This window comes from Cnephaeus nilssonii (genome assembly GCF_951640355.1).
Source record: "Cnephaeus nilssonii genome assembly, chromosome: 10".
NCBI lineage: Eukaryota > Metazoa > Chordata > Mammalia > Chiroptera > Vespertilionidae > Cnephaeus > Cnephaeus nilssonii.
In genome coordinates, this window is record NC_137081.1 from 30,788,800 (window position 1) to 30,793,965 (window position 5,166).

The 5,166-nt window shown below is 52.9% G+C and overlaps 1 pseudogene across 1 annotated transcript; it reads left to right on the top strand.

The window, feature by feature from the left end:
• Positions 1-220: 220 nt before the first annotated feature.
• On the top strand, positions 221-4,476 carry LOC307106562 (testis-expressed protein 44-like; annotated as a pseudogene). Its single transcript has 2 exons — positions 221-238; positions 3,869-4,476. The product of its transcript is annotated as a testis-expressed protein 44-like (transcript).
• The last annotated feature ends 690 nt before the right edge of the window (positions 4,477-5,166 follow it).

The following is a 5,166-nucleotide window of genomic DNA, read 5'->3' on the forward strand; positions in this document are numbered from 1 at the left end:
AGAAATGAACCTGGGACCCTTCAGTCTGCAGGCCGACGCTCTATCCACTGAGCCAAACCAGCTAGGGCCTATTGGCACTTCTTGCTACTCTGGTGTCTTCCACCTGGATTGCATCCCTGCTCACCCACCCCTACCGCCGCTCCACACTCTGCTTGCCTACAAGCCACCCGGCAAGTGGGTTTCAAGGATCTGCAGGTCCCTGGAATGCAAATAACCAGAGATGGCTCATATCGTAGAGGTGGGGCTCAGGGAATGCATGTGTGTGCATTATTTCTGGGGAGGGGTCCATATCTTTCATCACTTCTCCAAATGGTTCTTCCTGACTTAAAGCGGCTAAAAACCACTAGTTTAGAACTATGGCTCAGTGAGTAACTCTCTCTTAGAGCAGTAACCCCAGGGAAACCCCTCTTCCCACTCCTTCTGAGCTGAGGGGCCCCAATCCTGGGAGACACAGGCATTTCAAAGGGGTCACCATCCACAGGATGCCCCAGGGATGGAACAAAGCTGGCTCCATGCAGAGTCACAGCACCCCACCCCATCCCACTGCCACCCTGTAGATGACTAGCAGATCCCTGGGCCTGGGAGAGAGCTGGGGAGCCTGAGGGCAAAACCCTGTGACCTCCCTGTACCCCGTGGCTTGGCTCCCGGCTGGCCAGGATGCTGGCTAGACATCCTGGATCTTGCCACTGCACACTGCTGTGATTGTGCATTTGGCCCACTGGGCTGTGTTGTGACAACAGACTGATGACCTGTCTCTCAAACTGGATAATAAATTTTTTTTCGAGCAGGCACCTATCTTTAACTTCTTTAAAATTCTATTTGAGGCCCAATCCGGCTCAAGAGCACTGCATCCGTCTGCCAGGGTTGCCATTACAGGTACCACAGACTGGGGGCTGAAACAGCAGAACTGTACTTTCCCACAGTTCTGGAGGCAGGAGGCAGAAATCAAGATGTTGGAGGGGTTCGTTCCTTCTGAGGGCTGTGAGGGAAGGAGCTGTTCCTGGCCTCTCCCCTCGGTTTATAGACATTTATGTGTGTTTGTGTCCAAACTGCCTCTTCTTGAAAGGACACCAGTCACACTGCATTAGGGCCCACACCAATGGCCTCATTCTAACTCAATTAGAATTTAAAGGCCCAGTCTCCAAATACAGTCACATTCTGAGATACTGGGGATTAGGATGTCAACACGTGCCTTTTAAGGGGACACACTTCAGACACCCAGGAGTAAATGAGAAGGATGGGTGGGGGGACATGCCGCAGGCAGAGGGATCATGGTTTGATTTCCGCCCTCTCAAGGCTGGTCTGCACCAGAGCCCCTCAGAGCCCCCTCAGGCCACTGCACAGCCACCAGCCAGGCCTCTGAGGGGCCTGGGGTGGCCCGCCCCTCCTCCCTGGCCTTCAGGCAGTCCCACTCTGGCCCTGAGTCCTCTCCTAGCAGTTGGCAAGCCAGACCTAAGGGCCAGGAGAAACTAGGTGGGCCCTGGAGATGGGGATGTCCTGAGGCCTGGGCAGCCCTGGGGGTGTGTATGTGGTGTGTGTGTGGGGGGGGGGGGGGCTGATGCACCCCTTTGTTTTAGGGATGGATGTGGGAGGGGTGGTCTCTCAGTTCAGTTGCCTTCCCACTGCGGAGTGGGCGTTTGGGTGGCCCCAGGAATCCTATTTGCATGCAGAGCACAGGCTTCTGGGAGGTTAGAAAGAAGGAATTTATTTTAACTTGCAAATTAGTTCTAATACTTAAAGTAATACCTACTCATTGTTGAAAGAAAAAACTTGCCCGTGATCCACCACAACTAGAAATCTCTGACTCTGGCTACTCATTATTTAATGGTATCCTGTGCTTTTACCTTTTAGGATCTTCTCTTAATGCAAGCAATAAATGTTACTGTAAACAATTAATTAGAAAATACAGTTTGCCAAAGAAAACAATTTTAAGTCACTTATAATACCACTACCTACAGATAGTTTATTTTTAAATCATATATTTCTTTGACTGCTAATACATTTGAATATTTTCCTTTGTTTATTAGTTATTTAGATTTCTTGGATGAATGGTCTGTTCTCATCTTTTGCATATTGTGTTACTGGGTAACTAATGGTGTCTGGTCCATCACTTGGAAGATACACACACACACACACACACACACACACATATATATATATATATATATATATATATATATATATATATATATATAAACTAATATGCAAATAGACCTAACGGTGGAACAAACGAACAACCGGTCGCTATGATGTGTGCAGACCACCAGGGGGCATGTGCGGAACATGACGGGCATTGGCTGCAGCAGGATGGTGGAGCAGGTGAGCGGGGGCGCCAGACCAAGGTGGGGTGCGGGTCACTGTCATGGAGGCGAGCCTCTGGTGGTTACTGAAAATTCTTTGCTCCCACACACTCCGCCCTCCTGTGTGCTGCGGTCCCAACTGGCGCTCACACCCACTGCTGGCGCAGGGCCCCAATCACTTCATGCCATCGGCAGATGCAAGTGGGGCCGGCTCTGTCAGCATGTGGGAGCAGCGGAGGTGGGAGCAGGAGAAGGCTGCCCGGCAGACAGGAGCCCAGGGGCCCTGGTGGGAGGGGCTGAGCAGGGGGGGGGTGCAGAGTCAGAGGCCCACAGTTCCTTTCAAGGTGCACGAATTCGTGCACTGGGCCCCTAGTATGTATATAGTATTAACTCAGTTGTATTTGTAGCAAATATATTTTTCCCAGTTTGTGGTTTGCTCTTAAAATTTTTAGAGCATTTTTTTTTATCTCTATTTTCTCCTTCAGAATTTTTTTACTGGCTTTAAAGCTTAGAAAGTACTTCTTCACAAAATCAAATATTTTTTTTTTAGTTTGCCTTTGATCCCCTCTCTCTGCATTTACCTCTTTAAAAACTGAAAGTGAAAGTTAGAAACTAACTTAGTGTTTTTCCAAATACTTAACCAATTGTCCCAGCACCATTTTGTAACTCAGCCCTCCACTAGCTCTGTAGCTGTGTCCCCAAAGACAGTCGTCTGCTCCAAGCCAATGTCTAGGAGATACACACACACACACACACACACACACACACACACACACACACACAAAACCTGTAGTCCCCTGACTGCCAGCGCTTACCCAAAAGTACTAGCAAATAAGGTATGATTTCTGATGTGTGGAGAAGGTAAGGGGTGTACCCTGGAGACCTCAACACAAACAACTTAAAAATTCCCTCTGATATTTCTATTCTCCCCAAGCCTCACCTGCTGCATCCCCAGGGAAGCCTGACCCTCCCTCTCAGCACAGCTGCCTTGCTGCCCCCCTCTAACTCGGCCTTCATTTCCCAGAACCCTGCCCCCTCTCCAGTGGAACAATTGGGCTGTAGGCCCCTGGCCCAAACCCAGCTCTTTCCAAACAAAGGCCCTCGGGCTAATGGCATCTGCCTCCTTAGAAAGCTGGGTAGCAACTTCCTTGTCACTTGAGAATGCCTTTGGGGTCTCAGCCCCACCCCCTGGGGCTGATTATCCTGTTTCTTGCAAACAAACCCAGTGATGTTCTAGGTGGAATTCTCATACCATCTGCTAATGGCACCTAGGTTACTCTCGCTCCTTGTGCCTTGAACTTGCAGGAAGGGGAGTTCTGGGAAGAAGGAGAACCTGGAGACCCTCTTACAGAGCTGATGTGCAGAGAGGCTGCCCTGGGAGCCCAGAGCTGAGATGGAGCATCCTGAGGAGCAGCCAGCCAAAGACTGGGGAGCCCAGGGGCCAATTGACTAGATTGGTTTATAGCTCTCTGCTCATTAGTGTAGACTGGGGGAGAAATGACCATCTTTGCTGCTTCAAATGGTGAGCCCTGTAGTGCTTAGTCTGGAGATAGCTTCAGCTGCTTTAGCTGAGCACCATTGAGGCTATTGAGAAATCTGAGGGTCCGGAGGCCGTGAACCCTGACACTGAAGCTTTGCCATCGGCTGAGTCCCAGGCAGTGACCGAGGGGGGTTTGATAGACTGCTCAAGAGACCTGTAGGCTCCACCGGTCCCGCCCTCCCCAGGAAGCAGTGTGACCTGCTTGCCTGGCGCCCCCACGGTGGCCCTGGGGAGAAGGCATCTGGACTCAAGTCTGTACACAGCCTGTGAGGAGAACGCCTACATGCGCTCCATGACCAGCTTGCTGGGAGGGGGCGAGGGGTCCATCAGCTCCCTGGCAGACATCCTGGTCTGGTCTGAGGCCACCATGAGCATGGCCACGGGCCTCCTGGCCTCGGGACACAGCTCCGTACAGACCTGCTGCACAGCCCAGGGCCCAGCCTGTGCTCGGTCTCCAGCATCCTGGGGAATGCCAGGTCGGCCTTCTCCTCCGGGCTGGTAGCCGGGACTGGCTAGGTCCTTCGCTCTGTCAACCGCATGCTGGAGAGGACGGAGCAGAGGACTGTAGAAGGCATTCGCTCAGCCGTGTGTTACATGACCAGCCAACTCACCCACTCTGGCCTCAACTATGACTAGACCCTGCACAGCAAGCCCCCAAAGGACTGGCTCAGCAGCCTCCTGAGACCCTGGGACACTCATGCCCTGCCCCCTTGCCCCTGCCAGCCTGCGATAGCTCTCCCCAGACCAAGCTGGTTTCTGCGGTGGGCACTGGGCGGAGGGACAGGAGCGGGCTAGGGTGTCCGGAAACAGAAAGGGGTCCCCTGAGGGCTTCCCGGGTGGTCCCATTCAGGGGCTGGAGCCAAAGTGCAGAAATGAACGAGCCGGGCAGCGGTGGGGGCCAGGAGTAGAGGTCTCAGACCTGCAAAAACTGATCCTGGTGAAACCTCCAACCGGGTAAGTGTGCTCCTGAGGAAGGGGGCTGACCCTCCCCAGGCCTCCTGGCCTCGGAGGCTGGGGCTCTCTGCGAGGGCCTGCGGACACGGAGCCAGACCAACGTGGGCTGAAACCCCAGCGCCACTGCTGGCCCTGGGCCAGTCATTTCACCTCTGAAGCTCCGACTGCCCTCTGCAGGACGGATAACGAACCACACCACGAAGATGTTATGAGACATAAGGGAAACCATGCAGGTCCTAACACATGGGGTCTGGCACTTGATGCGCTCGAACATTTCAGCTGTCACTACGATATCCTCTAGCGGGCCAGGGACACGGTGGGAACAGGGATCTAGGTAGGGTGACCAGCCGTCCCAGTTTGCCTGGGACTAAG